The sequence below is a fragment of the Coenobita brevimanus genome, chromosome 56 (genome assembly GCF_032717465.1).
Source record: "Coenobita brevimanus isolate Jiangsu-jjx chromosome 56, ASM3271746v2, whole genome shotgun sequence".
Lineage (NCBI taxonomy): Eukaryota > Metazoa > Arthropoda > Malacostraca > Decapoda > Coenobitidae > Coenobita > Coenobita brevimanus.
In genome coordinates this window covers 26,910,265-26,936,436 of record NC_137009.1, presented here as the reverse complement: position 1 = coordinate 26,936,436, position 26,172 = coordinate 26,910,265, and the positions used below count along the sequence as shown (strand labels likewise).

Here is a 26,172-nt window from a genome sequence, read left to right as displayed (position 1 = left end):
CCATCCAATTCGTGGTCTTCCTCTCAGCCTTGCACCTCCCACATCAGATCTAGTTATCTTTTTCACCAATCGCTCATTATCCATTCTCTCCATATGCCCAAAGCATCGCAACACCCTCTGCTCAACTCTACCAGCCATCTCCCGAACAACTCCAGTTCTCCTTCGCACTTCATCATTTCGCACCCGATCCATACGCGTCACTCCACACATACTCCTCAGACACCTCATCTCCATTACATTCAAACTTTTCCTCTCTGCTACACCCATATTCCATGTTTCAGCCCCATATAACGCAGTCGGTACCACAACACCCTCATACAGCCTTCTCTTTACATCCATTCTAAGCGAACGACATTTAAACACTTTTTTCATTCCTCCCAGCACCTTTCCTACTTCATTTATTCTAAACTTCACTTCTGCATCTATTCTTCCATCCACAGCAACATCTGACCCTAAATATTTAAAACAATCTACCTCCTCAAGCAACTCACCATTCAAAACTATATTCATCCCCCTGCCATCTATCAACCTCGTACACTTCATCACTTTACTCTTATTCTCATTTACTTTCAATTTCCTCCTTTCACACACCCTTCCAAACTCCTCTACCAACTGTCTCAATCTCTCCTCTGAATCAGTCACCAGTGCAGTATCATCTGCAAACAGCAGCTGCTTCAGATTCCACTCTCCACCATCAACATTCACCAGACTCAGACCTCCACCTAAAACTCTTGCATTCACCTCCCTTACAACACAATCCATGTAAATATTAAACAACCAAGGCGACATCACACATCCTTGTCGCAGCCCCACTCTCACGGGAAACCAATCACTCACAGCATTTCCCACTCTTACACACGCTCTAGTATTTACATAAAAACTTTTCACCCCTTTTAGTACCCTACCATCAAGTCCATACAATCTTAAAACAGTCCACAAAGCCTCCCTATCAATTCTATCATACGCTTTCTCTAAATCCATAAATGCCCAAAACACATCCTTGCCTTTCGCTAAATACTTTTCACACACTTGTCTCACAGCAAACACCTGATCAACGCATCCTTTCCCTCTCCTAAAGCCACACTGCTCATCACCAATCATTCCCTCTGTACCCTCTCTAACTCTCATAATTAACACTCTACCATACACCTTACCTACAACACTCAACAGACTTATACCCCTAAAGCTAGTACATTCATACTTATCACCCTTGCCTTTATACAACGGGACCACACAAGCACTTGCCCAGTTAATTGGCACCATACCTTTCTCAAAGCACACATTCAACAATCTTACTAACCAGTCAACAATAGTCACTCCACCACCCCAGGCATTCCACAGCACACCCATCCATACCTGCAGCTTTCCCTGTTTTCATCTCCTTTACTGCCTTCTCCACTTCCTCCTTCGTGATCAAAGAATCATTTAACTCTCCCAACACATTTATTCCTTGCACCCTTCTATATATCTATCTATCTATATATATATATATATATATATATATCTATCTATCTATATATATATATATATATATATATATATACATATATATGGGCATATGGAGAGAATGGATAATGAGCGATTGGTGAAAAAGATAACTAGATCTGATGTGAGAGGTGTAAGGCTGAGAGGAAGACCACGAATAGGATGGATGGACAGTGTAAAGAGAGCGCTGGATGCGAGAGGGATGTCTGTTGAGCAAGGAAGAGTGGTTGTGCGTGACAGAAATAAGTGGAAAGAAATTGTGAATGAATAAGTGATGACGCAGCCCTGAGGGGATATTCTCCCGCATTTGATCTGATCAGCTAGTCAGGTCAGGTGCGGGTAAGGGGATGGGTCTGTTATGATGTGGCAGGGGTAAACCAGTTCTGCTGTTGGGCCCTGCTGCGGATGTCACTGATTGCATTGCGCAGGTGACCCTTGTGCGGTGTGGTGCGGTGAGGATCCGTCCGTTCTTCCCTTTGGGGCAAAGATGCGAATGAATGTGTTTGAATGGATGAGTAAATGGGGAGTGTGTCGTCCTGTCTCGGCTACCTCCCTTTCCTTGGGGGAAGCAGCCTAGGTATATATATATATATATATATATATATATATATATATATATATATATATATATATATATATATATATCATCAGCTGTTTGAGTATCCACTGCAGGACCGGCCTATGCCGACCGAAGTCGGGACGATACAGCCAATATATCTCTACTAAGTGGCTTAGGCTGTCTAGTAGGGCTTGTATGTAGGGTGAGAAGTGCTTGTAAGTTAATTGTTGTGTTGGAGTGGCTTTGGATGTGTGTGTAGTCTGAACCAAATGTAATTGGCCCGTGCAAGCCGACTGCGTGCAAGCATACTTTATAGTAAGCGACACTGGTTCAATCACAACACCCCTTGTGTCTGCCAATGCAGTATGTGCCCGGGTGAACACTCCCAAAGTTTATTTCCCTGGCGGGGCACGAACCCTGGTTCACCCGTGTACGAAAATGCACACTCTACCACAGTCTCTCTCTCTCTCTCTCTCTCTCTCTCTCTCTATGAAGAAGCATTACTTTCTGCAAGTGGGAAGTGTAGTCTATTAACCCTTAACCGTAGGCGGTTCCCAGCCATCGCCCACTCCTCCCTACAGTGGATTTCTGAGATTTTGGAAACAATACCCTTATTTTAAACTCTAATGTCTGCCAAACTATAATAGCTAGAGAAGCAAATAAAAGCTCATAAGACTCAACAACTCTTCCTCTTTCCAATGAATGTATCCCGAGGTCTCTACATGGTCCTATGATAAGTAAGGATGAGCTGAAAACGAGTGGTTTCTCACGTTGTGCCGGGCTGCTCCGACCGCGTGCCACTGGCCGTGGCTTTAGCCTTGGTGGCCAGCGTTGACCGCACTGACTGGAGTGGTGATTGCAACACTGTCCGCATAGCCTTGGAAGGGATGTGGAAAATTACACTCGTTTCCACACTTCTTACCAGAGTAAGAATGAGTCACCATCCTGTCCATGTGGCTCCCGCAAATGTTTACCATCCTGTCTATAGTGCCACTATGCCCCGTAGGTGTGTGGGAAGGGAAATATCTCTTCGTTTTTCTGTACTCACTTCTTCCATGAAGTAGGCCTATAATATTTTCCCTTTAGTAGGACACTTAGAACTGCACTTGACATCACTGTTATGGGTAACTGCACTTTGACAAATAAATGTTGTTGCTGTTTGAAGCATTACCGTTGAGTATAAGGTAATTATTTGTACTATAATTCAGACTGCTTTGTACTAATCAGGTTTATCATGAAAATCATATAAATGTTTTACATAATTTACATTATTTGTACTTTACATCACAGATACACTGATGCTAATATTGGGCACAATTCCCCCGAGTATTGAGTGAAATAATTTAGTTATAGCCAAGCAGGAAATTTTCTTTCTGTCCCGCTCACAAGTGGTTTTCTTTCAGGTAACAGGTCGGGTACACTGATGCTCACATTCAGCACAATTTTCCTGAGTACTGAGTGAAATAATTTTCTTATATGTATTTTTCTTTGTGGCCCACCCACAAGTGGTTTTCTTTCAGGTAACAGGTAGGCTAACTCAAGGTCTGTCTATCTATCTATAGCCCGACGCCCAAATCCTGCAAAGGGTGGCCGTAGACAAAACGCCTCCATGTTGCTGTCACTTACCGTTTGACTGCCCTCCCCCCAACTCACTGCCCCCTCCCTCATACACCTCTCAACTCCATCCCTCCACCTCATCCTCTGCCTTCCCCTCCCTCTCTCTCCTTCCACTTCACCTACATACACCCTCTTAGTCAGTCTTTCATTCTCCATTTTCTCCACATGTCCAAACCACCTCAGTGTATTTCTCCTAATTTTCTCAACCATATCCACATCCACCCCACAACGATCCTTCACTTCTTCATTTGTCAACCTGTCCCTCCATGTCACTCCACATGCCCAAGGTATTTCCAAAAATTTTCTTACCAGTATCCAATAAACAGTACCACTTTTTCCATTGCACTTGTAGAACTTATTATAAAACACATATCATAGAACTTACTATAAATCACTTTCATCACACACTTCACTCATTTATGAAAATACACAAACTTGTGCATTTCTGTAAACTATTTACACTTTCCCACACACCTGCTCAGTATTTACGCTCGGAGTGATACTCTGAGATATATTTTGGGGAAAGAGGAACCTTGTACTCTGCACACTGGTGTGAGGTCTCTTCGTGCAGGGGGGCGGCATTTCGTTGTACAACAGACGTGGCACCGCCTGTATGCCAGACGATCTGCTGTGTTTCTGCCAATCTCCACCAGCTTGTGCCGCCGCAAATACTCAGCACAGCTGAGCCTGTCCACGGTAGCCACTGTCCCCCTCCTAGCACCTGTCACATGAGAAGTTAAATTTTCCTCAAGGAGTTTGCATGCCAGCTCTCTCTCAAACTCTCGTAGAGAGACAGGTTTCCTGATAAGCTCCTTGAGCAGTATGAAACTGTTCAGGATGGTGATATCAAAAAGGTGTAAGAACACCTTCTCGTACCACTTGCAGGACTTGCGAAGGCAATCGACCTCACCAATTTCCATGTCAGATTTATCAACCAACTGCATGTTGATATTGTAACTATTGACTGCATCTGGCTTTATCACGGGTTCCCTTGTCCTGTAGTCTGTTTTCCCAGTTTCCTTTAACACACCCTTATGTACTGCTAAGAAGCGGGACTTGCCAGTTCGGTGCTTCAGAAGCTTCTCGGCGTTACCCGTACCGTAGGTTTCAGTACAAGTTAGAGTTTTCAGTTTGCTTGCTGTTTGTGAGCATAGTTATTTCATAAGTTATGCATTAATTTTTATGCTTTTTTTCTCAATAATGTTTTATTTATGTGATTATTAAATTATGTAATTGACATTAAGTTTGTATGGTAAATAATTTACAGTGTTATGTAATGTAAGAAAACTCTTGCATGTTTTGGTTGACTCCGAGTTGGTAACTGTGCTTTCTCTCTGGAATACATCAGAACTGTGAAGTAGATCATTCTCGAGCAGTGCAAGCTTATATAAGGATGGAAAAGGGACTATTTCAAGTTTAGTCTGTTTTCAGTTCAGTTTGAGTGTCGGTGCAGTGTCAGTGTAGTTTGTATGTTTTTTGGTACTTGTGAAAACGGTGAAGTGTTGTTGGCAAATAGTGAAGAGTTACTGACGTTTGTATATCTTCAAAACTCGTAAAAATAGTGAGGAGTCGTCAGGGATTAAGCGTAACTGCAGTTAGTAAAGTTTGTATAACAACTCCAGTGCCTATGAGAATAGTGAAGTGAAGTTGGAAAGCATTAAGTGAAGTTATTTGGGAAATAAAGACAGTGAAGTTTAAGAAGCCAGTGTTTAGTTTTGTTTCAGCTGATCCTGTGTGCTGTACACCGAAGGGCTGACCATAGGAAGAACCACTAGCTAGGCATCGTCCTTCCTGTACTCTACTACTGTTGTTGGAGCCTGGGGCAGTGTGGGTTGGGGATGTAACACTAAGTGTGAGAGAGCAGTGCTGTTTGCTACTAGTCACAACGTGTTGCAGTGGAAATTCTGGACGAGATATCATTAGACGAAAGGATGCAAGTGGAGGATGCAGATTTACAGCCAGTGCTAGAATGGCTGCAGAGGAGTACAGTGAGACCATGTTGGGAAAAACTTGCCAGGTTAAGCCCCGCAACCAAGACTACTGGAGTCAGTAGGACCTTCTTCGTTTGAACAACAGACTACTGGAGCATCAGTAGGAGACGCCCTATGGCCTCAGCAAGTATTGGCAACTGGTAGTTCCGAAGAAGATGAGGTCCGAGATCTGGATGAGTCCCATAACCAGATCACTAGGGGCACCTGGGAGTAAAGAAGACTATAAGCTGGCTGCGACAGAGATTCCACTGGACTGGCATGCGGCAGGATTTCGAAGAGTGGTGTCAGGCCTGTGATGTGCGTTGTGCCAAGAAGGGACCCAAGAAATGTGGTTGAACCCCTCTCCAGCTGTACCAAATGGGTGCACTGATGGAACGAGTTGTGGTGGACATTGCTGGACCTCTCCCATTCACTGAAAGAGGAAACTGGTATATAATTGTTGCCATGGACTACTTCACAAAGTGGCCCAAAGCCTATGCTATCCCCGATCGAGAGACTGTGACTGTTGCCCAGGTGTTCGTTCACCAGTTTTTCTGTCGTTTTGGGATGCCACAAGAGCTACATTCAGTCAAGGGTAGAAACTTCGAATCTGCTGTGTTCCGTGAGTGCTGCAAGTTATTGTGGATCAAGAAGACCAGGACGACCCCCCCAAGGCTACAGTCAGATGGGATGGTGGAGAAATTCAACTGGGACAAGAACTAGCCAAGTACTGCATAGAGGGACAAACAGAATGGGACCAGAAATTACTGTACCTGCATTGCTGATGGCATATCGGTCTATACCCCATGAATCTACTGGCTACACTTCTTCAAAACTGATGTTGGGCCACGAGGTATGCTTACCTGTTGACTTGTTAATGGGAAGACCACCTGGTAAAGAGCTGCCTGCAGACACCACTGGCTATGCGAAACACTTTCAGGAAAGGCTGGCTGAGGTACATCATCAAGTGCAAGGAACCCTTAAGTTTTTGGGAGAGGTGATGAAGTGCAAATATGATGCCATGGCAAGTGAGATGAACTTAAAGGATGGTGGCCAAGTTTGGTTATACAGTCCTCAGCGAAAGAAGGGACAGTCACCGAAACTGCAGAGCCCATGGGACAGGCCTTACACTGTGCTGGGCCGCCTATCAGATATAACATACCACATTCGGGGAGGCAGGAAGTCTCGCCCAAAGATGGTACACGTGAATCGTCTCTGGCAGTACCGTGGGCCAGGACAGTACAGCTGAGATGTCTTCGAGGAATCTTGCTCCCCCGCAGCCGAGGTTGTTGAGGAGGATCAAGGAGCTGAAGTGCAAGAGGAAGGTGACAGTTTCCCAAGGAAAGATGTGAATCACGAAGAGGACCAAGACCTTCCTGGAGGGGTGGACTGTGTGGAGTAGCAGGGACATCGTCGGAAGCAGCATAGAGGAAGACCTGATAAAGTTGAAAGATTATTCGTGTAGTTTTGTCGGGACAACAAAGAACTAGGGAGGGGTAGTGTTAAGAAGCGGGATTTGCCAGTTAGGTGCTTGAGAAGCTTCTCAGCATTAACGGTACCATAGGTTTCGGTACGAGTCAGAGTTGCCAGTTTGCCTGCTGTTTGTGAGTGTAGTTATTTCATAAGTTATGCATTAATTTTTATGCTCTTTTTCTCAATAATGTTTTATTTATGTGACTGTTAAATTATGTAATTGAAATTAAGTTTGTATGGTAAATAGTTTACAGTGTTATGTAATGTAAGAAAACTCTTGCATGTTTTGGTTGTCTCCGAGTTGGTAATTGTGCTCTTTCTCTGGAATACAGCAGAACTGTGAAGAAGCAGATCATTCTCGAACAATGAAAGTTTATATAAGGATGGAGAAGAGACTATTTCAAGTTTAGTCAGTTGTCAGTTCAGTTTGAGTGTCGATGCAGTGTCAGTGTAGTTTGTATATTTTTGGTCCTTGTGAAAAACAGTGTTGTTGGCAAATAGTGAAGAGTTATTGAAGTTTCTATATCTTTGAAAAATTGTAAAAATTGTGAGGTGTCATCAAGCATTAGGCATAACTGCAGTTAGTAAAGTTTGTATAGCTCCAGTTCTTGTGAGAATAGTGAAGTGAAGTTGGAAAGCATTAAGAGGAATTATTTGGAAAATAAAGACAGTGAACTTTAAGAAGCCAAAGTTTATTTTCGCCTCAGCTGATCTTGTGTGCTGTACACCGAAGGGCTGACCGTAGGAAGAACCACTCACTGGGCAACGTTCTTCCTGTACTGCACTACTGCTGTTGGAGCGTGTGGCAGTGTGGGGTGGGGATGTAACAGTGCTGTAGACAACATGTTAACCCGTCTCTTGTCATGCCAGAGAAAAGCTAACATGTTGCCACGTTTCTTAGTCAGAAGGGCTCCTTTCTCAGTATTTGCCAGAAATACTGGGAAATTCTTTCTGTTGGCCTAACAGTTCCACAGGACCCAGTACCATGGTCAAGCAAAAACTTGGTCAGTGCCAGGGTAATGTAATAAGTGGTGCCTATGGAAATACCTTTCCATCAGCACTTTCACTACCGATGCAGAGAACCCATGAGAATCATCACTAGGTGTATTATCATCTGTTGCCGAATAAACTATCACATCCAGCACATATCCAGTTTTACAGTCACAAAGCACATAGAATTTGAGGCCAAACTGGTGATGCTTTGATGGCTCATGCTGAATAAATGCCAGCCTGCCCCTGACTAACAGCAGTGACTCATCAATAACCACTTTCTGGGATGGACAAAAAAAAAACCATGGAAAATGACTCCTTGATCATTGTAAGGATTGGTCTTATTTTCCATAACCTATCGTTCGGTGCAGGTGCCGTAATTTTGGTTGAAGTGAAGGAACCTCAGGATGGCCAGGGACCTATCACGGGCCATATACTTGGTGAAGACGGATGTGCTCACGAATTGATCCACTGACCAATAGTTGAGGAGCACATGTTTTCCAACGTGCACCATCAACATGGTCAGGGCGAGCCAGACAAACATCTTCCCCACCTGCACAGGTATCCAGTCATGCATGTGCGTCCTTTTGCTGGCAGCCACATCCAGCCACCACACACACATGGCCTAGTGGGAATTTATCTCATCCACCAGGTACTACATTATTGTAGTCGTGAAAATGGCTTTGAACAGACTGCTAATAGTCCAGGGACTGGGCAAAAGCTCATCTTCCTGCACACCTGCACCCTCCTCATCAAAGCCAGCACCATCCTCCCACACAAATGTGTCAACTCTACCCATACGTGGTACAGCTGGCCGTCTGGCAGTTCCCAGATGTTTCTTTTGCACTTGTGCATGCCCATGTGCACACTCACGGGCATGGGGTGGGCGAGAAGGAGAGCGAGAGGTGTGGGAGGTGGGGGAGTAAGTGGATGATGACCTACCTAACGGAACTTTCCTGGGGAGATGCTCGGCGCTGCATATCTCCACATGGGGCCCATGAGGGAAATACCACTCCCGAAGGCCCCAGTTTTGGAGATTCAGTCCTTGAGATGGTAGGCTGAGATGCTGGGAAGCGCTGAAGGATGATATGTTGGCGTGCAGGCGGCGAAAGTGTGGGGGAAATGACTCTGTGTCGTTTATTCCACAGGTGACCGCCAGGTTTGCGGCCACCTTCTTGATGTTCTGGGTCATGTATCGCCTCCTCACCGCCGAATTCATCACTCTCATAGGCTCTCCCCTCTTCATGGTGAAGTCTCAGAGCCTTCTCTGATGTCAGAGAGCGGGTAGGGGTTGGAGGGCGAGAGAGCCCTCTCTCCACGTGGTAGCTCTTTCTCTCCTCCGAGGACGTGCTCATGCCGAGTGTCTGAGATGATACGGTGTCGTCCAAGGCACATCCAATTGCACTGTCACTTAGCCCTTTCCCTGGCACTAAAAGTTGAACATTCGCTGGGGTCAATGAGGCGATTTGCCCTTCACGCAGTGTGAGGGAATCGGATGATGACAAGAAAGAAGACATGGCTCCTCACGCTACCACTGCCGTGTACAGACTGAACCGTGCATTTGTGGGGTACCTGGGGGTCCTACCTACCTTGTAGGTATCATAGAAAATGATCTTGCATTCAAAGGCTGGCAGGAAAGTGAGTGCAGTATATCACATCAGCCAGCGGCGCTCCATGCCCTGAATTCTGACGTCCATACACGTCAACCGGCAGTTACTCGTAAGGATTAAGGAAGATGAATACCAGTGCTGAAGTGAACATCAGGTTTATTTATTGGGAACGTTTGGCTTTACTCTAGTCATCATCAACTTAAAAAATTATATATATCTTAGATTTACAATAGAGAATAAAAGACAATGTAAATTATATTTCTCAATCAAGGGAAAATACAAGTAAATTCATAAATAATGGAAAAAGAAAATGGAACGGATGTGCCTTACCGCTTAATACATAGATCAGCAGTCAGGTAAAATGTAAAGGTAAAATGTGGTCAAAGGTTTAAATGTTCAATATGATAAAAGTTGATATAATGCTTGTAAAAAAATGAAGAATAGTGAGGTGGAGGAGTCAGAGACACCTAAGGTTAGCTTGTGGAGGTAGGTGAGGAGAGTCTCTGCTACTCGTCTTGATGTATATTCACGAGAAGTGTGGAAACTGGAGAAATTAATTCTATATATTGGGTGGCCTGAGGTTTCAGAGTGTTCACAGATTTGCTGAACTGCCGTGTTTTGATAGAGGGAGATTCGGTCTGTTTGATCTTCCATGATTTCCCGAAATCATGCTGGTGAGATGTCGTTTGGTTTGACCAATACAAGTGGATTTACATCTAATACATTTAAACTTTTACACCATCGCTGACATCAGAGCATCTTGGATATGGTCCTTGAACTTGAGGTGTTTGGACAGCACTGTTGATGGTTTAAATACTATCCTAATTGATACCTGTGAATAATTTTCAGAGATGACTTTCTTGATTCTATTCTTTACTCCAAAGGAACGAGATCCTAAAAAGGGGGTTACAAAATAAACAAGAACTTTTCAAGCAATCTGAGCTTATAGGGGAGGGTATATTATTTTGTTAACCTTTTTCCTATGCATGTTTCATTGAAATGTAAGGGAAAACCGTTTAGCTTGAACATGTTTCGTAAATTATTTAACTCCAAGTGAAAGTTTCTGTAAGCTGGACTAATGTTCAATACTCTAGTTCGCAAAGTGCATATCAGTTTCTGTTAAAGTTTTAGCATGGGGATGTTAGGAATGAATTTAGTTGTCAAACCAGTGTAAGTGGGCTAATGATAAAGAGAGGTGCTAAATGAGTTATATATATTTTCGACGAGTATATCCAACATGGTAGTTTATTTTTCTCTATATGAGACGTAAAATGAATGTTCAGATGTTAGGAATTTAGGTAATTTGAAAACGGGGAAACGTGGTTAGGTGATGCGAAAATTACAAAAGTGTAGTCAACATAGCATCTGTTAAGCATGGATGTGAAATCAGCTGGACAATTCTCGAGTCATCGAGATTCATGGTAAGATATGAAATGCATTAGCAAGAGTCAGACCAAGGGGATTTCCCACTGCTACTTCATCAGTTTGCTTGTATGCTGTATTATTAAACAAGAAGTGGTGCCCAGGCACAGTAAACCCTTCCCTGGCAGTCATATTTTTTGTGCTGAGATATAAACAGAACAGGATGTTTAGTTAAAAACGTCACATCAGACTTGGAGTAATTTTGGTGAAAATTGACGATCTTATGCCCACTTGAAATTTTAGGCCCAACCCACATGACACTGTTTGTCTCACCGCTGACTGGGGGGTGACCGATGACCCCCTTCCTGATGTAATGAGGCATGTTGTAGGATGCGGATTTGAAAGATACACTTCTAGGTTTTGATTCATGTCAATATGACAAATTTGAAAGGAGTTATGGCCTACAGCGTTGGCCTTGGCCCAATTTGGCCCAAAATTTAATTAGGTGATCAGAACGTCAAGGCCCATCATCCCTGTAACTTTTGAGAAAATCACACCACTAGTTTTCACGTAAAGTTGTTAACAGACAGATATGCAAACAAACAGACAGACAAACCAAGTGATAACTATTGTACTAGGATTTTCCTAGTCCAGCGGGGTTCTTCTAAAGAGGGAGGAACACCAAAGCCAAACTTGATACACCTTAAGAGTAGAGGGTAAACACAGAAACCCTAGATGACAAGGCAAATGATCTATTATTTCACTAGCCTTTATACACAGCTTTTTATCCGAGATCGTGAGATCTATCTGTAGGAAATGGTCAGTTGGAGAGGGGTAATCTGGAGAGAGATGTCCCAGATATGACACATTTGCCGCTGGAGTATTATCTGGAATAGGAAGGGGGCCGGAGTTTAACACTAGGCTACATCTGTACGGGTGTTGTAGTGTGGTGAATTAGTGGTGATAAGGCTAAGGGGGAGTTAGGCTACGACCCTGGCTAAAGAAAAGTGGAGGCCCAATGTCTGGCTCTTTCTCCCTCTTAATCTAGCAATAGGGTTTTGTGGTTTGTGCCCACAGTTGGTCTAGCAATGAAGTTAGAAGGGACCCAAGACAGTCGGGACAACAAATTTTTGTTACCAAGCCCAGGATTCCTTTTCCAGTGGTAGGAGGGCACTATCTACCTGTGGGAGGGGATGTGTGTGTGGGTGGGGGACTTGCTCCAGCTTCAGTGTCTCTCTGGGGAAGCCTGCCAGACTACAGGAAGTGCATGGTCTGGAACTTCTTTTGTGATGCCAAGCCGCCTCTATTAAGTCGGAGGTGCTGCATCTGGCAAGCACACTGGAACACAGGAACTCATTTTGCATTGGTAAGCCGCATCTAGCAAGCCCAACTGTGCTGTCTCTAGCAAGCACTAAGTTGACAAGCCCTTGTCACTGCTGGTACTGGTGGCTTCATCGGCAATGGGGACTGTGTGGCGGTTTTGGGCTAGAAGTACTTCTGGCCGTGGGGCACACAGACAGCCTGTGTCCTTCTTCTGCCTGTGTCCTTCTCTGGCAGACACTTGTATCTCCGCCATTTGGGGGTGGCTTCTTGAAGCGTCCTGCCCCCTTTTGAGTCGGAACTGCAGTAGATTTTTTGACCTGTGATGTTGGGGCCCCAGGTGTTATAAAATAATGCCCGTCCCACAGCCCCTCCGGGGCGGGGACGGGTAGTAAGAATGTTGAATTCTTCACAGCAAGAAACAGAACGAAGAGGTGAGATAGCTGTGGCACAAAAGAAAAAAAGCATATAATGAATGGATGAGAAATAGGGGCGGGGAAGAAGCTGAGATATGGAAGAGAGAGTTATATGTAGAAAGGAAGAGACAGGTGAAAAGATTAGTATGAAAGAGTAACAAGAGAGTGGATGAGAAATTTGGAAGGAACTTAAGTATCAAGTGGAGGGAATGTAAGAAAATGTTCTGGAGAGAGGTAAAGAGGGTCAGACAGGGTAGCAATGAAGTTAGTATGGGGGTGAAAGATAAAAATGGTAGATTACTAGTTGAGAAGGGACAAAAAGCAAGGAGATGGAGAGAACATTTTAATCCATTGTTGAACACAGAGAATGAAAGTAATGTGAGTATAAGTGGCTGGGGAATGGCTGGGAGAAGGAGGAAGGTGAGAAGACAGGAAGAAATCAGTAGGATGGAAGTTGTGGAAGCAATGAAGAAAGTCAAAATGGGGAAAGCTCCAGGAATTGATGGAGTGTGTGGTGAAATGCTGAAGCATGAGGGAGAGATAGTAGTACAATGGATGTGGAAGATGTGCAGATTGGCCTGGGAGGAAGGTAGAGTCCTGGAGGATTGGAAGTCAGGCATAATTATTTCCTTATACAAAGGGAAAGGGGAAAAAGAAGTGTGTGGTAGTCATAGGGGCATTTGTCTTCTTAGGGTAATAGGAAAAGTATACAGTAGGATATTTATTGACAGAGTTAGGGAAATAACAGAGGAATTAGTTGGAGAAGAACAGGGAGGCTTTAGGAAGGGAAGAGGTTGTGTAGATCAGATATTCATTCTTAGATCTTTAATGGAAAAGTTTCTAGAGAAGGGAAAGAAGTTGTGTGCGGCCTTCATGGATTTGGAGAAAGCATATGACAGGGTGGATAGACAAGGATTGTGGAAAGTATTAACCCGCTGCGTCCCGGCAGATTTTTCACCACTGACCCCCCCCGAATTCCGCCAGATTTGTGAAAAGTTTATTTTTGGCTAAAACCTCCGCTTTTTATGACAAACATTAAAAATTCAGAGAGAAAGTTCTCAGTTGAGTTTAGGAATACCAAATACAGGTAACAGTACTCCACCTTGGTACAGTGTTCTCTCAGGCCAGGCTCCAGAGAAGACTTTTCTTGGGAGGGGTAACTATTCCAAACCACTCATTACATGTAAATATTTATTTATTTAGTACGAATTTATATGTAGTACAAGAGTATATTGGTTTTCACACAATAATAGGGGCGATATAAGCATTGTTCACTCACCAAAAACATCAACATATGGCACCTTCCTTTACAACGTTACCGCCTCATCACTTCTGCTTTTTTTTCATCCTCTGGCTCCTTTCTTCCTTTGTTCTCGACCTCGGGAATCACTTTTGCCTTGAAATTAGTCATTGGAGAGACCATGGTGCCACATGTCTATGCTGGCCAGGTCACTGCTAACAGGTGAGTTGCCGAGAAAATGGCGTGCAGAGGAGGAGGGTGGTCAGGTGGGGCCAGGCATTATCCCCACCTGATATTGCGTAGAGGAAGGTCTCCCACATATGCCTACCAAAAATCACCCGTGAAACCTGAAAAATGTGCAAATAACGAACCTCACAGTTGCAAAACATATGGATACGTTGTCGAGTATCACTGTGACAAAACGTGGCAACGTATCCATCGGTTGTCGGAATGCCTTGGGTTAAGAATATATGGAGTACATGGGAAGCTGTTGAATGCTGTGAAGAGTATGTATGAGGGTGTTAAGGCTGCAGTGTGTGGATAGTGAACTGAGTGAATTTTTGTATTTGAAAGTTGGGTTGAAACAGGGATGTGTCATTTTATTTTTTATTTTTAATAAGAGACTGGAGGAAGGAAAAACAAATGAATAAAAAAATAATCCATACACCAGATCACTGGTGTCCTTTGTTCATAAAATATCTGTAACAGTTAGACTTGAACAGCTGTGGGTTGAAAATTGGAGGGAAACAACTCTGGGGAAGTGAGTTCCAGAGAGATGCAGTTCTGGGAGTGAAAGAATTCTGATAGGGAGAAGTTCTGCAATATGGCTGAGTGACATTCCAGCCATGAGCGCCACCAGATGCCCGTGTAGCACGAGGGAAGGCATGGAGAGGTGGCATCATGGACGGAACTTCGTCTGAGCATTTGCTAAAAAAAAAAAAATCTGTAAAATAATGCAAGGGAGGCAACATTCCTTCTTACTTGCAGAGGAGGTAGTTTATTTGTAATGGCAGGGTTGTTAATAATTCTAACAGCTTTGTTCTGAATTTTGTCTAGTTGTTTTAATGCAACCTCTCCACATCCATTCCACAAGGGTGAGCAATATTCAAGCTGAGAGCACACATGACCCTTATAAATTATAGCTAACTGCTCATCAGCGAAGAAGTTACGGACTCTGTACAATAATCCAAGTTTCTTTGAGGCGGTTTTAGCAAGTGATCTGACACGAGAGGTCCAGCTGAGGGCAATGTTAAGTGAGACGCCGAGAATTTCAATACTTTTGGAGATGGGAATAATAGTAGCACTGAAGGTAATGTACGAATCTGGCAATATCTGTCTATTCGTAAATTGTATATATTTAGTTTTACTAGCATTAAAAGAGACATAGTTTTACTAGCATTAAAAGAAACATAGTTTTACTAGCATTAAAAGAGACAAGGTTGTTTTGCCCCCATTCACTGATCGTAGATAGGTCTTGATTTATGGAGATGGCTGTACTGAGTTGAGAGGTAGAGATATTAGACTTTGTAAATGGGTGTCTGAGTGTGAATGAACTATGTAGTGTTGAGTCATCTGCACGTGAGTGGATGGGATTGTGGGTCACAAATAAGAGATCATTAATATGAACCAGGAATAGGGTTGGCACCAGAGCTGGTCCCTGTGGCAGCCGCGGTTAATTGAGTGGAAATTGGAATATACATCATCTCCTTTTACTCTTATTTTCCCGTTACTAAGATATGAAGAAATCAAAGGAACAAAAGACGTTAGTTCATAGCAAGGGAGTTTGGACAGCAGGGAACGGTGACATGCTCTGTCGAAAGCTTTAGAAATATCAAGAGCTACTGCATGAGTTTCTCCATGAAGATCAATTGATTGATGGATGGTATGAGATAGGAGATTGACTATGTCAATGATGGATCTTTCGTGGCGAAAACCATATTGTCTATCATTAACTAAGTTGCTGGATTCAAGATGTTAAACAATGTGCTTATTAATTAAAGTTTCAAATACCTTCCCAAGAGAAGATGTGACTGCTATTGATCTGTAATCAGAGGGTCAGAGGAACTTCCTTTCTTCGGAATTGGGTGGATATTAGCTTCTTTCCATGAATTTGGTAATAAAGAAGTACGTATGCATAGTCTGAATAATTTAGGTAGAACAGAGGCAAGTTCAGGGGAACACTCTTTTAAAACAATTGGCGGAATTCCATCTGGGCCTGGAGCTTAGTTGGTAGGTAAATTGTCTAGGATGGATTTTACGTATCTTGTCTGTATTTTAAGTGGGGCAATTTCGGGAGAGTCAAGTTCTAGTGCTGGGACGTTCTGGCTGGTATCGTCTATGTTAGAGTTTCTGGCAAATGTACTGGCAAAAATATCCACTTTACCATGCGGGTCATTTGTAATGTTGCCATCTGAAGATTTTAGTGGGGGAATGGAAGATGACTTGTTAAAGGTATTATTGAAAGAATTAAGAGTTCACCAGAATATTCTATTGTCATAAGGGCTGTTAAGTAGTTTTGATGTTTGCTTTTGAAGAAAGTTTGATTTAACTAGATTTAATACAGCTTTTGCATGATTTCTAGAAATTTTAAATTGATAGTGTGATTCAGATGTTTTGATTTTAGTAAGAGTTATATGCTAATGACTTTTGGGCTGTTGCTCTGGCACAGTTGCCATCAAACTATTTTGGAGAGTTCGATCTTTTAGTGAACTGTTGTCTTGGCATGAATAAATCCACACCAGCTATTATTAAGTCGCAAATGTGGGACTGGGTAGAACTGGGATCACTAGAGAAGCATGGAATGTCAGCAAGATAATTTCTAAATCTATTTCAGTTTGCCCTATCAAAGTGCCATTGGGTCACCCTGACAGGTTCTGAATTGGGAGGTGTGTGGGGATTAACTAATGAGACTTTGATAAGATTGTGGTCAGAGGATCCAAGTGGTGACAGTACCTCTATCCTGTATTGATCTGGATTATTTGTCAAGAAAAAATCCAAGAGATAGGCATTATGGTCAGGATTATCAGGTATTCTGGTTGGTTGCTTTACCAGCTGGGTGAGGTTAAACGATTCTGCAAACAGCTTGCACTCTAGACCAGCGTCGTCAGTCCTGGCAGAATGCAATAATCATTCAATATTATGTACAGTACGTTAAAATCACCCAAAATAGTAATTTCGGTGCTAAGGGCAAGGTTAAGGTTACTCAACTGTGTGGATATGGAATCAAATACACTGGATTCCGAAGAAGCATTGGGGGAGCGATAAACTACACAAATATATTTGGTAATATTTTGACAATTTAGTTAATATAATGAGCAATCAAAACTGGATGAAATGAAGTTTGAAATAATGTCAACTGCATATTGGGATTTGATATAACAACAGGGGCCGTCCTTGTTATGGAAGTTTGTAAGGAGATGGTAACTGGGAAAACAAAATGTGGATATATCGGTTGAGGGTGTGATTTGTGGTTCTGTAAGGAAAAGGGCCAAAGGTATGGACTGAAGGAAAACATGAACTGAGTTTAAATTTGTGGTAAAGCAGCAGATGTTTGTGAAGAATAAAGCCGCACTTTCACTTCTTTGCTGACGAACATTCCCAGAAATAGGAACAGTCGCTGCTGGCACAGTCCCTTGATGGCGACCAGGAGGACCCTGTGCCGCCAGCCCTACCCTGCCGGTGGTGGCAGTCCGAGGTACCAACTCATTTGATAGTAACATTGCAGCGGCCATTACTAAAGACAGTAAATAGAAGGTGTGATATGTTATGGGCATGTAGTGTGGTGTAGACAATTGAAGGTAGAGATATTATGAGAGCATGCTGGCCTCCTCTCTGTGTAAATGAATGCACTGAAAATGTTCAGCAAAGGGAGATGGTCAGGAACAAGTCCTGATGGCTGGTGAAACGGGAGCTCCAGCTCTCTCTAACACCGGCTTACCATCCACCTCAGGTGTACTGCCCTGTTCCACTGGTGCTACAGTCTACTCCTCATGTCTCCATGGTTGTTCAACCTGTATATGGATGAGGTTATAAAAGAGATACAAGGCAGGCAGTGAATGTTGGAGTGGCTCTAATGAGAGAGGGCAGTGTTTGGAAACTCCCTGTACTGATGTTTGCATATGATACTGTGTTGTTAAATGAAGATGAAGGGGAGCTGCAAGGCTTGGTGGATGAATTTGGGAGAGTGTGTAAAAAACGGAATTTAAAGGTGAATGTAGGGAAGAGTAAGGTTATGGTTTTTGAGAGAGGTGAAGTCAGTGAGTGTACAGTGAGGCTGGATGATGAAGAAATGGAAAATGTGAGTATATTTAAGTACTTAGGTAGTGTGATGAGTAAGGATGGAAGTTTGGAGGGTGAAGTGCTTGAAAGGGTACAACAAGGAAGAAAGGTTGCTGGTTCCTTGAAAGCAGTGATATGAAACAGGGAAGTGAGCATGGAAGTGAAAAAGTTATTACATAACAGTATTGTGATACCAACCCTAAAGTATGGAAGTGAAGCTTGGACGTTGTTGGAGGGACACAAGTCAAGAGTCAGAGCAGTAGAAGTGAGTTTTTTGAGAGGAGTCTGTGGAGTCACATGGAGAGACAGACTGACAAATGAGGATGTGGAGGAGCATTGTGGTGTGGATGTGGATGTGATAGGAAGCATTAGGAGAAACACATTAAGGTGGTTTGGCCATGTGGAGAGGATGGAGAGTGAGAGACTGACGAGGAGAGTGTATGTGAGTGAGGTGGAGGGGGAGAGAGAGAGGGGAAGGCAAAGGATGAGATGGAGGAATGGAGTGGAGAGGTATATGAGAGAGGAGGATTGTGAATTGGGAGCTGGGAAGGGAAATGGCGGGGGACAGAGTGACGTGGAAGTGATTTGTTTGTGACCATCCCGTATAAGTGATTAAGGCGTCAGGTGATTGATAGATAGGTAGATGAAAGAGAAGCTATTGGAAGTCGTTTTGGGGAAAGCCATTAACTTTGTTACTCTCCTTGTATAATTGGTCAGTGCAAATGTTTACAGTTTCGTTTATGGGTATATTAGTAATATAGAGATTTAATATCAAAGGATGCCATGATACACGTGTTGAATTTTATATTACTGATAACATAAATTTCAACACGTGTACCGTGGCATCCCATGATATTAACCCCTCCATGGCCGCCGGCGATGAATGATGTTTAGCTGATAAATGGCAGCCAGTGTTGTTTGAGCACGGCCTACAAAAAACTGCAAAAATTTTTGGGAAGTGAATGAACGTTCTGAACGTCTTCAGGCTACCCTACTCTACACTCCCATACACCCCACACGTCAGTACAACGAGCATTTCCGTGACGAGTGGACGTTCAAGTTCCACCTGTCTCCAGGCCCTTACCCCCACCTGGCACCACCCTCTCTTGCCCCATAGGCCACTTACCAACCCCGAGATCAGGTCGGAGCTGTTTCCAAGAGAGTGATAAGGACCTAATAGAGTCTGATATAGTGGGGAGTAGTGAGAAGAGTGGTGATGAATGGTACCACTTTCCCACTACTGAGGAGGACAACAGTTCCATAGACAGCGACAATGATCGAAAGTCACCACCACCTCGTCATACAGCTCCACCACCAACGAAGAGGAGACGAATGGTAGTGAAGTGGCTCTTCACTGAGGGAGAGGAGGGGGAGGTAGGGAAGGCTGGAGTGCAGGTACACTACACTCAGCCCGCATCGCCTTGCCACATCATGCCACCCCAACCCCACCATACCGCAAAACCTCTTGCTCCACCTCACCACTTCCTACCACTTCAAGAGCCACTTCACCACTCCCCACCACTGCCCGTGCTACTCCTCCACCCACCACCACCTCCAGGGCCACCTCACCACCCACCATCATCACAGGCACCACTGCATCACCTTGCATTGTCTCTCGTGCCACCTCACCATTGCCAAACACCTCTCATGCCCCATCACCACCTTCTATCACCTCTCGTATCCCCACACCACCGCCCAACACCTCCCATGCCCCCTCACCACTGCCCAGCACATCCCGTGCCCCCTCATCACCACACCGTGTCCCGGGGTCCTCCTCCTCGGAACAAGGAGTCAGGACTGTTCAGCGGTGAGGACGGAAGGTGCACAAGACTGTCTCACAGAGTGGAAGGCAACAGAGAGTAGTGCAACTCTCCCCTTCACGTGCAGCCTACAGGTGGAGAGAGATGACGGCCTTTCGACCCAGGATGTTTGACTTCGACGAGACAAACTCCAGAATCAGGGACACGACTGGACTGGCGGCAACAAGCTTGATAATGAGCTATTTTCTGGCATTTTTTGACCTGCAGCTCGTGACACTAATTTGCGACGAGACAAATAGATTTTTTACACAGATGGCAGCTGACCTGGCACATGATGAGACCTATAGGATACGACACTGGACAGACGTGATGGTGACCACCATGTATGTGTCCATGGCATTCACGATGCTGATGCCCTTAGTGAAAAAAACATATGCTTGTCGACTACTGGACCACCGATGTGTTGACTAGGGTCGATGTATTCGGCAAGTGGATGTCACGGAACACGTACCTGAACATCCTCAGGTTCTTTCATTTCAGTGACAATGACCCAACAGACAGTTTGCATCAGATCAGGACTGTTTTGGAAAACCTCAGAGGCAAATTCTAATGCTTTTGGGGGGCTTTTCAAAAGCTCGTGATCAACGAGTCGCTGATGTTGTTCCGTGGCCGTATATCATTCAGGCAGTACATCCCATCAAAATGGCATCGTTTTGGCATAAAGATCTTTGTACTGTGTGAATGTTACATGGGTGTTGTCCTTGATATGATTATTTACACAGGTGTAATGACCGATATTCAACATAATGATTGTCTTGGGATTTCTGGTGCAGTTGTGAAGCAAATGATGGAAAATTATGTGGGTAGAGGGCACATCCTCTACACAGATAATTGGTACACCTCTCCTGAATTGGCAATGCACCTGCTCTCACGTGGGATTGGTTGCTGTGGCACCGTATGGTACGACAGACGTGGCATGCCAAAGTTTGGTGACGTGCAGGAAAGAGGCACAGTTGTGTTGCAGTGAAGTACGGATCTCTTTGCCCTGCACTGGGGAGACAAGCATGATGTGCACATGCTGTCAACTGTGCAAACAGGTACTCTCGTCGACACAGGGAAACGAGACTATGCGACAGGCAAGCATATTCGTAAGCCAAATGTAATCACAGACTACAATCGAAACATGCGTTTGGTTGATAAAAGTGACATGCAGATTGGTAGTGTGGAGTGCATTCGTCGTTCTATATAGTGATATAAGAAAATCTTTTTCCACTTGGTGGACGTGTGCGTGCTGAATGCGCATCACTACTATCCAGAAATCAGGAAAGACGATTGGTATACGTAAGTTCATACACGACTTGCTGTATGAAGTCCTACAGGAATACGGTCCACAGTCGTCAATGCCATGGGGACATACAAGTTTTCTGCAAGACACACCCAACAGGCTTGCTGGGAGAGACTGGACTTCACAGCACTATCTTGAAAAGTTACCACCACCACCTGAAGGTCAAAGTCTCACCAGAGGTGGTAGGAGTGCACAGGTGCACTGCCACGTCTGCACCACCACAGAAAGGCGGCCACGGCAGCAGAAGTTGACCACCTGGCAGTGCCGCTCGTGCCAGGTTCCTCTCTGACTCCCTGTTTCCCCGAGTATCATTCCATTGCAAAGTACTGACTGTGTGGACGAGTGTTACGAAGGAAGATATAGAAGTGTAAGATAGTGGTATTGTGTAAAGTAGATTATGTTTTGTAAGTGAAGTTTGTACAAAGACTGTGTTCTCCAGACAATGAGTTCTCTATTGACTTTTGACATGCTAGGGGAGGGCAGAGATGGGGAAAAGTTCGCCTGCACTGACTTCTTTCATCGCATCATGCACTTAAGGTGAGTAATTACTCTGTTCTGTATTTATTTCTCAGATGCCAGCCCCCTTCTGTTTTCTTATATGATTATTACAGTCTTTTTGCCCTAGATACAGTAGAGTGGTAATGATTGCAGATTCTGTTTGTAATGTAAGTGAACAGGCATAGGGTATGGTAAATACTGTTTTACAAGGCAACCGTGAGATATGCCGATTTTATCGTAATTTGACCATATGAAGGTAGCCCCAACAAATATTTAGCCCCTTCCACTCCACCCTGCCAGCCTTGCCAGTATCAATGTATGTTCCTGTATTGTTATCCAATTCCTCTTTTCCTGTTTATAACTCTGAACTACTCGCAATCATTGCAAAATCACGTAGAAAGTAATATATTCGTGCGTTGGACATGAGTATGATATCGCACTCAGTTACTGTGCGATAATCCGAGCTTATCTTATTTTGACCGTGTGAAGTGTTGGGAAACAGACAGCTTTACCTTTTTCCCTTACCCAGGCAGAAAATATCACACTTTCCCACCCTCACGACAGACAGACAGCAACATACATTGCGAAAAGAACAAGGTAAAATGATAGAGAAAGGTGAATGTGTTATTACGGAACAAATTTGCTTTCCCCCATCTGTAAACGTACTTATTTCTGTTTTCTCTCTCTACTTGTAATAATTAGACTTATTTGTATTTTTGAAACTGCATTACGATTCATTTTTAGCCATACACGTGGTATGGGAGAGTCAATCTGCGACTTCACTCCCCTATTCCCAATGGGGTGCTTTCAAAGCTAGTATTCCGCTAGATGGCTCTACTGTTGCAGTAAACACATTCCCCACGCTGTTTAAAAAGCATATTTTTCTTTGTTAAATATCTATACTGTTGTGTGAAAATGTGAATCATGGTAATGTCATATGCCGAAATATAAATAATACAAATAGAACACGTATATATAACGTATCGTGAAGTGTTTATATTTATCATAAACGGAAATTAAAATATCACTGATGGCATGTGATGGCAATCCGTCCTTCCAGTGACCCTATATTATTTAATTTCTGCTACATTTAGTGCAAATTTGGTTCTTAATACATTCTCTGTTCAGACTGTAAAGTACGCCTAGTGGGTATCTAGACTCATCCAGTTTCTATGTGGGCAGAAATTTAATGTTGAGTAAATACTGGCATTCAACATTTTGCTCACTTCCTTCACGCATGCGCACCACAAGACAGTCCCGTGTTTAAGTTTTTTCACGAGGGATGTCAAGTTTCCATGAAAATTTTTATTTTGATGGCGTGTAATGTCACGGATTCACCAAGTGCCTACCAAATAAATGCCTTAAGGTCATCTTATCATCAATATCTCACACACATTGCCCCCTCTTGGCAAGTCCCTAATGGTATGGTCATGTGAGAACTGTCTCCAGGCCACCTGTCCACACACATAAGTTTGTAAGATCTTCCACTGACTGAGTCAGTAGCTTGTGCTCATACCAGTCCTCTTGACCTGGATGCAATCTCACTGGGGGTAGACATTTAAGAGGATGCAGTAATATTTACTCGTCATGTGTTCTCACGTTTGCATATATATATATATATATATATATATATATATATATACATATATATATATATATATATATATATATATATATATACATACATAATATATATATTATCCTGAATACTGCACTTGACTCCTTGTGAATCTCGTGGATCACTTGGAGGCGATGTCTTGGCTTGTTTACCTTCCAGTCGTCTGTCCTCGGTGAGACCGGGCAAAAAATGACGCGTAAACGATCTTGGTTTTGGAACGGTTCCTCAGACCGGATGATTTATGATGGTGAATGCCAGTATTTACTCAACATTAAATTTCTGCCCACATAGAGACTGGATGAGTCGAGATACCCACTAGGCATACTTTACACTCTGAACAAACTATGTATTAAGAATCTAACTTGCACTAAATGTAGCGGAAATTAAATAATATAGGACCACTGAAATGGCGGATTGCCATTACATGCCATCAGTGATATTTTAATTTCAGTTTATGATAAATATAAACAATTCATGATACGTTATACGGCATATGACATTACCATGATTCACAATTTCACACAACAGTGTAAATATTTAACAAATAAAATTATGCTTTTTAAACAGCGCGGGAATGCGTTTACTGCTACAGTGGAGCCATCTGATGGAATACTAGGCTTTTCAGAAGCACCCCATTGGATCTGACCAGGTGCTAATCCACCTGACCCTTTACTTTCATCCCCCGTGGGAGAGCCTAGCCTCAGGGGATGGGCAATTTTCTCATTTAGGACTGAAAATTCAACCCTTTAACTCCCTTTTCCAAGCATGGACACAATGCTGACTTAAAAAATAACTTGAAACTACCATAAACATAATTTATATCAAAAAGGTGAAAAAATATTAATATTTTTTTTCCAGCCATTCCTAACATATTATTTGCTGAAATCATTCGATATCATCATATCTCATATATGCGCAGCATTTCTGCACCATTTGCATTGTTTTGGGGGGTAAAAAAAATAATAACAACACCAACGAAGTTGCACTGCAGCAGCGCCTCTCAGTGGCAGATATCAGTTGCTGATATTTCTGCAACCTCTGCACTCCATTGCAAGCCACAGAATGGGTCTAGGAAGCTGGGATTCGCACTTTTAGGTGCGTCTGAACTTTCTCTTCAATATGACAAGAAAAAAAATCAATTTTCGAAACTTCAGAAAATGGCCCCAGCGTCGGCCTGGGGTGCACAAAAAAAATTCCAGACCCACGGCCACGGAAGGGTTAAATCCCTTTTTACTAATATACCCTTAACTAAACCTTCAGAATGTGCACTGACCAACTATACAAGGAGAGTTACAAAGTCAATGATTTTGCCCAAAAAGACTTCCATAAACTTCTATCTCTTGCTGTGAAGGATTCAACTTTTTTTTTTTTTTTTTTTTTTGAAAGTACAGCATACAAGCAAACTGACGGAGTAGCAATGAACAATCGCCTTGTACTGACCCTTGCTAATCCGTTCTTATCATGAATCTCGTTTGCTCGAGCATCGTCCAGCTAATTTCAAACCCTTGCTTTACAGACGCTATGTTAAATAATTTTTGTTATTTTTGCCTCACCTAACCATATTTTCCCGTTTTAACATACCTCAATTATTAACACCCAAACATTCATTTTACGTCTGATATAGAGTTAAACAATAAACTACCATTTTTGGATATACTTGTTGAAAAATAGCTAACTCACGTAGCACCTCCATCTATCAAAAGCCTAAATACACTGGTTTGACAACTAAATTCACTTCCAACATCCTCGTGCTAAAAATTTGACAGGACCTGATATGCACTTAGGGGACCATTTAACATTACTTCATCTTACAAAAATTTTCACTTGGAAGTAAATAATTTACAGAACATGTTAAAGCTAAACGGATTTCCCACACACCTCACTGAATCACATATAGGAAAAAACTCAAACAAAATAATGTCTCCTCCCCTACAAGCTCAGACTGCTCCAAAAGCTCTTGTTTATTTTGTAACCCCTTTTTAAAGACCTCGTTCTTTTGAAGAAAAGAACAGAATCAAGACACTCATCTCTGAATATATTCCATACAAAGCTGCTGGTTCCTTGAAAGCAGTGATAAGAAACGGGGAAGTGAGCATGGAAGTGAAAAAGTTAATACATGACAGTATTATAATACCAACTCTACGTTTGGAAGTGAAGGTTGGACCGTGTTGGAGGGACAAAAGTTAAGAGTGACAGCTGTGGAAATGAGATATTTGAGAGGAGCATGTGGAGTAACGTGGAAAGATAGATTGACAAATGGGAAGTGAAGGATCGTTGTGGTGTGGGCGTGGTTGTGATAGGAAGCGTTAGGAGAAACACACTGAGGTGGTTTGGCCATGTGGAGAGGATGGAGAGTGAGAGACTAACGAGGAAAGTGTATGTGAATGAGGTGGAGGGAAGGAGAGGGAGGGGGAGGCCAAGGATGAGATGGAGGGATGGAGTGGAGAGGTATATGAGAGAAGGGGGTGTGAGCTGGGAGCAGGGCAGTGAAATGGCGGGGGACAGGACGACATGGAGGCGATTTGTTTGTGGCCACCCCATATAAGGGATTACGGCGTCTGCAATAGATAGATAGACAGATCAATGAGGATATTATTTAAACCATTAACAGTGCTATCCAACCACTTTAAG

The 26,172-nt window shown here is 43.2% G+C and overlaps 1 protein-coding gene across 1 annotated transcript in view; it reads left to right on the top strand.

Annotated features, from left to right (window-relative positions):
• Positions 1 to 26,172, top strand: part of LOC145401673 (UDP-glycosyltransferase UGT5-like) — a 60,321-nt gene that overhangs the window by 15,454 nt on the left and 18,695 nt on the right. The window lies entirely within an intron of this gene.